The 11,291-nt window shown below is 40.1% G+C and overlaps 1 long non-coding RNA gene across 3 annotated transcripts; it reads left to right on the forward strand.

The window, feature by feature from the left end:
* Positions 1 to 2,119: 2,119 nt before the first annotated feature.
* On the forward strand, positions 2,120 to 5,523 carry LOC135563766 (uncharacterized). 3 transcript variants are annotated; one of them, XR_010460474.1, is made up of 4 exons: positions 2,124 to 3,256; positions 3,325 to 4,262; positions 4,544 to 4,655; positions 4,750 to 5,523. It is a non-coding gene; the product is annotated as an uncharacterized LOC135563766 (long non-coding RNA). The 3 variants fall into 3 exon arrangements; XR_010460473.1 differs by having other exon boundaries at positions 2,127 to 3,496; positions 3,576 to 4,262; XR_010460472.1 differs by having other exon boundaries at positions 2,120 to 4,262.
* The last annotated feature ends 5,768 nt before the right edge of the window (positions 5,524 to 11,291 follow it).

Raw genomic sequence — 11,291 nt, forward strand, 5'->3', positions numbered from 1 at the left:
CCCAAAGTACTCATTACATTTGAAATGCTTAGCAGAACAGCACAAATGGTATCAATCCCTACTGCCTATGTTTTGGTGGACTCACTAAACACACATGCATCTTTAGTAAATGTTGTCTGAGTGTTGGTGTGTGCCCCTGGCTAACCCAACATTTTAAAAACAAAACAAATCTGCTTTGCTTAATAAAAGGAATTTGAAATGATTTATACTACTTTTGATAATTAAGTATATTTTAGCAATTAAATGTACTTTTGATGCATAAGTATATTCAAAACCAAATACTTTTAGACTTTTACTAAAGTAGTATTTTACTAGGTGACTTTCACTTGAGTCATTTTCTATTACGGTATCTATACTTTTACTCAAGTATGACAATTGTGTACTTTTCCCACCACTGACTGGAGCTGGCCGCCTGGCCAAACTGAGCAATCAGGGGAGAAGGCCCTTGGTCAGGGAGGTGACCAAGAACGCGATGGTCACTGACAGAGCTCTAGAGTTCCTCTGTGGATATGGGAGAACCTTCCACAAGGACAACCAACTCTGCAGCACTCCACCAATCAGGCCTTTATGGTAGAGTGACCAAACGGAAGTCACTCCTCAGTAAAAGGCATATGACAGCCCACTTAAAGGCCTTTATGTTAGAATGGCCAGACGGAAGAAGCTCCTCAATAAAAGGCACATGACAGCCTGCTTGCAGTTTGCCAAAAGGCACCTAAAGACTCTCAGATCATGAGAAACAAGATTCTCTGGTCTGATGAAACCAAAATTGAACACTTTGGCCTGAATGCCAAGCGTCACGTCCGGAAGAAACCTGGCATGGTGGTGGCAGCATCATGCTGTGGGGATGTTTTTCAGGGACTGGAAGTCAAGTCAAGATTGAGACAAAGAGGAACGGAGCAAATTACAGAGAGATCCTTGATGAAAATCTGCTCCAGAGTGCTCAGGACCTCAGACTTTGGCGAAGGTTCACATTCCAACAGGACAACGACCCTAAGCACACAGCCAAGACAACGCAGGAGTGGATTCTGGACAGGTCTCTGAATGTCCTTGAGTGGCCCAGCCAGAGCCCGGACTTGATGCCGATCGAACATCTCTGGAGAGACCTGAAAAAGTCTTGATGCTGTAATCGCTGCCAAAGGTGCTTCAACAAAGTACTGAGTAAAGGGTATTTTTTAAAATAAATTAGCACATTTTTCTAAAAACCTGTTTTTGCTTTGTCATTATGGGGTATTATGTATAGATTGATGGGGTGAGGGGATCAATTTTAGAGTAAGATTGTAATGTAACTAAATGTGGAAAAATTCATGGCGTCTGGATACTTTCCGAAGGCCCTGTATATGGCAAATAGAAATCAAAACTGGATGGTGGGACTAAAAATATCAAACCAAACAAGATAACTAATGTAAAATATACTGTGTCCGTAAATTGTATATTCTGGCCCTTTGGAAATTGACAAAGCTCTCTTTAATTTGTATAAATTTCAAATTATATAATAATTTATATAATAAATTTTGTGTTCAACCTTCCCAAGTTCTCTCACGTCACCCCGCTCCTCCGCTCTCTCCACTGGCTTCCAGTTGAAGCTCGCATCCGCTACAAGACCATGGTGCTTGCCTACGGAGCTGTGAGGGGAACGGCACCTCAGTACCTCCAGGCTCTGATCAGGCCCTACACCCAAACAAGGGCACTGCGTTCATCCACCTCTGGCCTGCTCGCCTCCCTACCACTGAGGAAGTACAGTTCCTGCGCAGCCCAGTCAAAACTGTTCGCTGCTCTGGCCCCCCAATGGTGGAACAAACTCCCTCACGACGCCAGGACAGCGGAGTCAATCACCACCTTCCGGAGACACCTGAAACCCCACCTCTTTAAGGAATACCTAGGATAGGATAAAGTAATCCTTCTCACCCCCCCCCCCTTAAAAGATTTAGATGCACTATTGTAAAGTGGCTGTTCCACTGGATGTCTTAAGGTGAACGCACCAATTTGTAAGTCGCTCTGGATAAGAGCGTCTGCTAAATGACTTAAATGTAAATGTAAATTTGACAACATTTTCAAAAACCTGTTTTCAGTTTGTCATATTTGGGTTATTGGGGGTGTGTTACGGTTTTCTTGCGGTGAAGGAGAGTCGGACCAAAATGCAGCGTGGTATTCTTGATACATGTTTAATGACGATGAAAAAAACTAACAATACAAAAACGTAACGTGAAAACCTATACAGCCTATCTGGTGCAAACAAACACAGAGACAGGAACAATCACCCATGAAACACTCAAAGAATATGGCTGCCTCAATATGGTTCCCAATCAGAGACAACGATAATCACCTGCCTCTGATTGAGAACCACTTCAGGCAACCATAGACTTTTCTAGATAACCCTACTAAGCCACAATCCCAATACCTACTAAAACCCCAAGACAAAACACACCACATAATAAACCCATGTCACACCCTGGGGCCTGTTGCACAAAAGTAGAATTAAGACATCCGGGATAAATGACTCAGCTGAGCTCAATGAAGCCAAAACATGTGCGTCCAGGCTTAATTGGTTGCACAAAGACCAAGCCAGGATGAGCAGACACGGATTCATTAAGCCAGGTGAAACCAATCCTGGATAGGTGCGTGCTCACGGCTCACTCAAATAGACCCCGCCACAGATCACAGATTAACTGATTTACCATGGCAACTAGAGCCGCGTACTTTTCCCCGTCGGAAGCACAAATCCTCATGGAGGCATACGAGGAGGTAAAATATATAATTAAGAAGAAAGGCAACACCGCCACAGTGATAAAGCAAAGAGAAAAAGCGTGGCAAAGTAATTGCAGACCGCCTGAATGCGTATCACCGCTCCGCTGAAACATCACAATTACAATTCAAATATTTAATTCACATCTCCAAAAATGCAGTTGTACTGTAATTATGAAACGGTTAAATTTTTAATTGAAATGCACTGCAGATATGAGTGAAATTGTGTAAAGTAACTCCATCACACTGTATAAAGCTATGATAAATTTTTTGATATTTTTACTGAAAACAAGACAAAAATACCAAGTAATTTTTTGCAGTGTGACTCCATTAAATGTGTGTGTGTGTGTGTGTGTGTGTGTGTGTGTGTGTGTGTGTGTGTGTGTGTGTAGATTAAACATGAACGGGCCAAAACGGACATGGCAGCAGGTCAAAATCAAATACAAGAACATTCTGCAGAATTCTTTTACAGGACCCAGATGCTATACAGTGGGAAAACCAGCCTGGCAACATAGTGCGTATTAATAAAAGGACACCACATCCTGCCAAATTCCAGCTGCGCTAATTGTATTGTGTTCACAGAGCTCACAAGCTATCAGAAAGTTGTATGGCAACCACCTCCGGCGCCAAATAGAACTGGCAGACAGACATTCAGTACAAGAAGAAAAAGATGGAAAATCTTGCACTGGAGTCCGAAATAAAAAAGAGGACAATTAGGAAAATGGACCTTGAAATAAAAAAACTTGAGAGGGAGGTGAGATATGCCTTCAATGTACACTGTATGCTAACTGTAACACAAATGTATTAATCATTATTTTTCTTTCCTCCCCCAGCTCCAAGAAGATGACACAGCTCAAAATAAAAATTAGGTATATTCTCGTAAAGTCAAGTGAGCCATGACATATGAGCTCTTATTGTGAGCACACAGGACGGTGGCATCTTTCTAAGTTTTTTTTTATTTTCCCAGCAATCAGTACAACCAAGTCATCGTTATAAGGCATCGCCCTCTTTTGCCCACCCCCCCAGCACCAGGTGTGGCCACTAGCCTATATGAAGGCCCAAAATTGTGTGTTCCTTTCTGCTCTGACAATGGCATGCCCATTCGTGCGAGATGTGGTGGATGAAGAAGCACTTGTGCTGAGGAGAGCCTTCAGGCGAGAAAGGGTCTTCAGGGACCGGTTGGACCCACTGGCCTTCCCTGATGACCATCTATATGAAAGATACAGGTTTTCTGCAGATGGCATCAGGTATCTATGCAGACTACTGGGTCCCAGGATTAAGCACCGCACTGCACGGAGCCATGCACTGAGTGTGGAGCAAATGGTTTGTGTGGCCTTGCGCTTTTTGCTAGTGGAGCCTTCCTGTACTCAGTGGGGATGCAGAACAGCTGAACAAGGCCACAATTTGCCGCACAATAAGGAGTGTGTGTCTGGCTATCAAAGCATTAGCAGATGTCTTCATCTCCTTCCCTGGCCACAGAAGACTCTGTGACATCAAAGAGGAGTTCTATAGGATTGCAGGTAAGAGGATCTACAAATTACAGGACAACTGTTAACACATAGTAGGATACTCATTACTTTGTGTGACAGGTTTCCCCAATGTCATTGGTGCAGTGGACTGCACACACATAAGGATAAAAGCCCCCTCAGGTGCCCATGAGGCCGATTTTGTGAATAGGAAATCCTTTCACAGCATTAATGTTCAGGTGAACATAACTTTTTGATATTGTCCATTGACGAACACTCTGCATTGCCAGTGATGTGCATTGATTGGTGTAATATTCCTCATCTTATGATTTCAGATGGTCTGCAATGCTGACTGTGTGATCAGCAATGTTGTGGCAAAATGGCCTGGCTCAGTCCATGACTCCAGAATCTTTCGGGCCTCTGAAATCTATCAGTGCCCATCACAAGGTAAGCCACACAACCCCTATTTATAACCATCATGGCTGTGTCAAGAATATCACTGTGTTTATGAGGTAGTAATGATGAGATTTTGTGTTGACAGGTGAATTCTCTGGTGTGTTGCTGGGAGACAGGGGGTATGGCTGCCAGCCTTTTCTCCTGACACCTTTCACAGACCCCAGGAAGCACAGCAGGCCTACAACCATGCCCATGCCAGGACCAGGGCCAGAGTTGAAATGACCTTTGGCCTCCTGAAGGCACGCTTTCACTGCCTTCACAAATTAAGGGTCAGCCCTGTTAGGGCATGTGATATTACTGTGGCTTGTGCTGTCCTCCACAATGTGGCCTGCCTGAGGAAGGAGAGGGCCCCCAGAGTGCCACCAGCCATGGACTGGGACAATCCGGCAATCTTCCCTGATGACGACAGTGGTCGGCTGCTGAGGGACCAATATGTGTTGAATTATTTTAGTTAGTATGTGTGCTTTCAATTTTGGTTAAATATGTCCTGCGGTGGCAGAGGAATTTGGGTTTTTTTGGGGTCGTTTTTTGACGAATTTGGCCTCTTATGATGTTTGTGCGGTATACTGTGTGTAATACAAGGCTGCAGGGAGGCTACTGCATCCATTCATTTGTCTGTTCAGTTGATGTGTATGGATTTGTCCTGCATTTATTTTAGTGTGCAGACATGCAGGGTGTGTTATATACAGACCTTTGAATGTGTATGTATCATTTTGTATAATATGCTTGGATTCTGTGCTTTCCATCTTGTAGAGTCACTGTGACTTCAGTTTCGAAAGGAGCTGATGGTTTACCTGCTTTGTTTTGTCCTTATTCAATAAAGGAACATAATGTTACACATTGTGTTTTTATATTCATATGGAATGTGTATTTGTTTATATGACAGAGTACTAGGGCCACACTGAAGAAAAAGGATAAAGTCATAAATTTATGAGGCTGGTTCTTTCTGCAGAAAAGCTACATATTGTTTTTACAGTTTTGATACTTATGACAATGTGATACATAATATTCTGGCACATCAGCATGTCTTTGTTTATGAAACCATACTGAAGTACAATTTCACGAAATGCCCCACATCTGTCATTTTAACAACTGTCCTCCTTTAAAACAACTGGTTACAATATTATGACTTGTGTTTTTTTTCCCCTCTGTGGCCCTAATATTCTATCATTTTATATATAGCCTTATAGTCCATGGGAAACTGTAAATTTATCTAATGATAGCAACATCTAAAAATCATTTTTTATCCAAAATCATTGAAATTAATGATCACAAACGTTTAAATAATAACAGTGGGTCTAGTTATATGTGATAACAATGTATAGTGAGCAGTGAAATAACTATTGGTTTCCATTTGTGGTGACTGCTGACTGACATTAGGGATGAGATTAAATAGATCCTGGAATTTAGCCTGGTCTGGAGCAGGCTAGCTCCACAGAATAAATCTCCATGGTAATTTATACCATAACATATCCTCCTGCCCCCTATCCATCTTTAGTGCAACCGGATTACGGATCAATTGAGCCAGGATCACCAAGATATCCTGGCTTAATCCCTTATCCTAGTTTTGTGCAACAGGCCCCTGGCCTGACCAAAATAATAAAGAAAACACAAAATACTAAGACCAGGGTGTGTCGATTGCTGAGGAATTTGTTTTATTTAATCCATTTTAGAATATATATATATACAATATAATATATACTGTATATATATACATACAGTACCAGTCAAAAGTTTAGACACACCTACTCATTAAGTGGTTTTTCTTTATTTTTACTATTTTCTATGATAAGCCAGCCAGTCAATCAGCCAGCCAATCAGCCAGTCAGCTACACAATGGAATAGAGAAACAGAGCCTGAAAACCAGCCAGCCACACAATGGAATCAAGTTAGAGAGAAATGGAATCTAACAATCAATTTGTCAGCCAGCCAGCCAGCTGAAATAGAGATGTCGTTTAGTAAGTGGATCTTTTTACAGTGGAATTAAAGCAAGTGGGGTTGTCATAGAGATTGTCGATCTGAGTCACTTGAAACAAGGTTATATCAGAGCTCACAAAAAAGAATGTAGATTATTTTGAGCTCTATACGTATTTTTATTTTGCTTTTTAGCTCTCTCTCTCTCTCTCTCTACACGACTGGAAGGAACAACCCTGTGCAGGTCATGCATGCATTTTTGCTTGGTTGAGTCACCAGGTTAGGTTCAGGAGCTTTCAGTTTTGGTTGGTGGTGAAATTTGATGAAACATTATAAACAATACATGTCACACCTCAACATGGTCATCTAATGATCTCATAAAAACAAACCCGGGGTTGAGGTGGGAGCTGTCTCTCATTCTGAAAATAGGAACATGTTTATGATTTCAGATGCCAAATACTGATATCCACTGTAAAACATTTACTATAACATTTCATGAGACATAAAATGTATTTTAGGGTACAGTTACTATAATCCATTTTATTGTACCAACAATTTTACTGTAATGTAATTTCCAGTTCCAAGTCAGTTACTGTACTCTAATTTTCAGTACCTATTACAATTAAAGCATATTACTGTAATTACCCAGTGACATATTACCCAGTGTTATTTGCTACACTGTAAAATATTTCCTGTAAAATGTAGAGTAACTTAATGGCATAAATTGGCCATTAAATTACTGTAATCCATTATACAGTAATCCATTTTATGGTACCAACATTTTTATTGAATTCTAATGTATGGCATATTACTGGAATTACCCATGCAGCGACATTACCCAGTGTTCCTTGAACGTTTGAAATATAAATTTACATTATGGTCATTTAGCAGGCGCTCTTGTCCTTAGCAATTTACAATCAGTGCCTTTAAAAAAAAAGATTTAAAAAACCACATATCACAGTCATAGCAAGTAAAACGTTTCTTCAACCGTTACTGAAAATGTTGAAGTTAAGGAAAAGGAAGAGAAAGGGAAAGGGGGTTATCTAGTCAATTGTACAACTGAATGCCGTCCACTGAAATGTGTCTTCTGTTTTTAATCCACATCATCGGCACCCGGATACATTGGTCTTTAAAATAACTGTAATTACAGCAAGATATCTTATTTTTGACTATCTCTGGATAGTGCCAGTACAATACTAATATATCCATGGTAACTTGATGCAAGAGCAATGAACCACAGCACAATACAATAAAAGTGACCATTAAACTGTACTATTCATTTTTAAAGAATAGTATTTCACTGTAATTGCAAGAGAATAGAGGAAGCAGGTTGGCTGTAGCGTTCGCAAATTGCAGCATATTAATGAATACTAGATGTTTTACATCACTTTCACTTCTAGAGGCCTAAACAAAATCTTCAAAATTGGCCGTGATTACAGGGAAACATTTATCGGTACAGGCTTCTCACTAATGGTTGCAACATGTAGCCACTTACAAGTCATGTTAATGAACAAGCGATTCTTTCTCCTCCCACAATATTTCTCTGCAATGCACCATAATTTACAGTATGCTGCAGTAAATATATAGCAAAACACCAATAGAGTACTTTATTGCTGAATTGTATTGAAAATAAAATCAGCAATTACTAATAGTGCATATTTAATTATTTATTATAGCATACCAGCTGATGTTTGATGTTCTATATTACTTTGGGCCTTAACAAATGCTTCTAAACTGACAATGACTACAGGGAAAAACCGATCACTCAACCATTCAACCATTAAAGGTTTCAGACTTGCTGCCACTGATCTGTCATCTTTATATATTTAATTGTTAGCGAACCACAACCACATATTACTGAAATTGGTACAACACTCTCACTAACAGCTGCAACAAATATAGGTATCTTAAAATAAATATTTAAAAATATCTTAATTGAGTGAGAAACAAGAACACCATTAACCTATTTTTGCTCAAAAGGATTTTGACACTGCAAAATTGCAGTATAGTCCCATATTCTGAATTACAGTAACTTACTGTGGAGTTTAAGGGAAAAAAGTTATAGATTTTCTAAATCACAGTATATTACCATATTCTGTGGGGGTACAGCATGCTCACTCACAGGGTCAACAAATATAGCCTCTTACAAGGCACACCTTAAAATATGTTAATGAGTAAGAGAGACTATTGGAGCCACGCCTTCAGATTTCTGATCTGACCCAGTGGGTCATAGCTCAATAACCCATCATCAATATCCAAACGACCCGACTGGCTGGGTCAAAATAAGGTTAGGGAAGATAAGAGGATATTAGAGGAGATCCCGGATGCATTTTTAAAAATATACACACATTTGGTCTTTTACACAATTGGAGCATTATCTTTGTGCCTTTCTGCTTGCTGCCCCCATTATCCTCTCACATTGCACCTGTTGATGCTGTTGAGCCCCTCTAACAACTCAGGGTAAGTAGCTCAACTAGCTACCCATCCCCCTCGTGTTTTTTGCTGCCTGCCTGAAATGAGCTAATGGTATAATGGGGATGAGGATTAGCTTCCCACCGATTTAAAGGTAATAGGCACATTGAGGATTTTTTTGTTGTTGTCATTTTTAAAGTTTAAAGATTTATTAGTCACGTGTACAGGATACACATGGTGTACACCGTCCAACGAATGCTTACCTGCAGTGTTCCTTCTCCACAATGCAACAACAATAACAAAGAATGAAAGATAAGAATGTAAACATAAAGTATATGGCTCAGTAGAATAGGATATACATTTGAGCATAAGTATAATACAGGAAGGCACAATTATGCCTGCTGATGGATGAGATTATGTTTGAGAGAATGTGAAGTCAGAAAGAGGATGATGGATCACTTCATTTTTTAGAGAGGAATGGTTGAAAACTTCTCCAAACATTACCCTAATAGAAAAGTTTCAGACATAAAGCAGTTGCATTAGCAGATACCAACTGCTAGGTGAAAGGGAATGTAGGGTTTTTAACACATGAATCCCAAATGGCACTCTATTCCCCACATAGTGCACTACTTTTGACCAGAGCCCTATGAAACCTGGTTAAAAAGTAGAACACTATATAGGGAACAGGGTGTAATTCGGCAGGGATCCCTTAACATTACACAAAAATGAAGTGATCATGAATCATGAGATTTAAAGACGGATCCCTTTCATTACATCTTGGTGTTTTATGCAAGATAGGTAATTCATTGTCAAACATAATGAATGATACCACAGTGATGTATGTGTTTGCCTGTTCGTTTACACAACACTGACACCACACTCGATCATTAAACTTTGATGGGGCCTAGAAAACATGGGGCATTGAAAACATATATAGCATTTAAAGCTTATATGAATATAAATTCATCCCACTAGAACGGGATCACGGATATGGAGTCATGGTTATGCGTATTTATGTAGCTCTCATGTGAATCTAAAATGGGTTACTGCAATGATGTTGCAAATGTACAGAGGAAAGAAAAAATATGTGAACCCTTTGGAATTACCTGGGTTTCTACATAAATTGGTCATAAAATGTGATCTGATCTTCATCTAAGTCACAACAATAGACAAACACAGTCTGTTTAAACTAATAACACACAAACAATTATACGTTTTCATGTCTTTATTGAACACACTGTGTAAACATTCCCAGTGCAGGGTGGGAAAAGAATATGAACCCTTGGATTTAATAACTTGTTGACCCTCCTTTGGCAGAAATAACCTCAACCAAAGGTTTTCTGTAGTTGCGGATCAGACATGCACAACGGTCAGGAGGAATTTTGGACCATTCCTCTTTACAAAACTGTTTCAGTTCAGCAATATTATTGGGATGTCTGGTGTGAACCACTCTGTTGAGGTCATGCCACAGCATCTCAATTGGGTTGAGGTCAGGACTCAGACTGGGCCACTCCAGAAGGCGTGTTTTCTTCTGTTGAAGCCATTCTGTTGTTAATTTACTTTTGTGTTTTGGGTCATCCTGTTGCAAATGTCTTGATAAACTTGGGAATTCATTATTCCGTCTATGATAGCAAGCTGTCCAGGTCCTGAGGCAGCAAAGCAGCCCCAAACCATGATGCTCCCTCCCTCCACCATACTTTACAGTTTGGATAAGTTTTTGATATTTTTTGGTGAGCTGTGCCTTTTTTCTCTCCACACATAGTGTTGTGTGTGTTCCTTGCAAACAACTCAACTGTAGTTTCATCTGTCCACAGAATATTTTGCCAGTAGTGCTGTGCAAAATCCAGGTGCGCTTTTGCAAACTTTAGATGTGCAGCAATGTTTTTCTTGGACAGCAGTGGCTTCTTCCGTGGTATCCTCCCATGAACACCCTTCTTGTTTAGGTTTGTGTTTTTTACATATCGTAGACTCGTCAACAGAGATGTTAACATGTTCCAGAGATTTCTGGATTTCTTTAGCTGACACTCTAGGATTCTTCTTAAACTCATTGAGCATTCTGCGCTGTGCTCTTGCAGTCATCTTTCCTTTACGGCCACTCCTAGGGAGAGCAACAATGCTGAACTTTCTCCATTTATAGACAATTTCTCTTACCGTGGACTGATGAACATCAATTCCTTTAGTGATACTTTTGTAACCCTTTCCAGCTTTATGCAGGTCAACAATTCTTAATCTTAGGTCTTCTGAGATCTATTTTGTTCAAGGAATGGTTCACATCAGGCAATGCTTCTTGTGAATAGCAAA

Source organism: Oncorhynchus nerka, linkage group LG22, assembly GCF_034236695.1.
Source record: "Oncorhynchus nerka isolate Pitt River linkage group LG22, Oner_Uvic_2.0, whole genome shotgun sequence".
NCBI lineage: Eukaryota > Metazoa > Chordata > Actinopteri > Salmoniformes > Salmonidae > Oncorhynchus > Oncorhynchus nerka.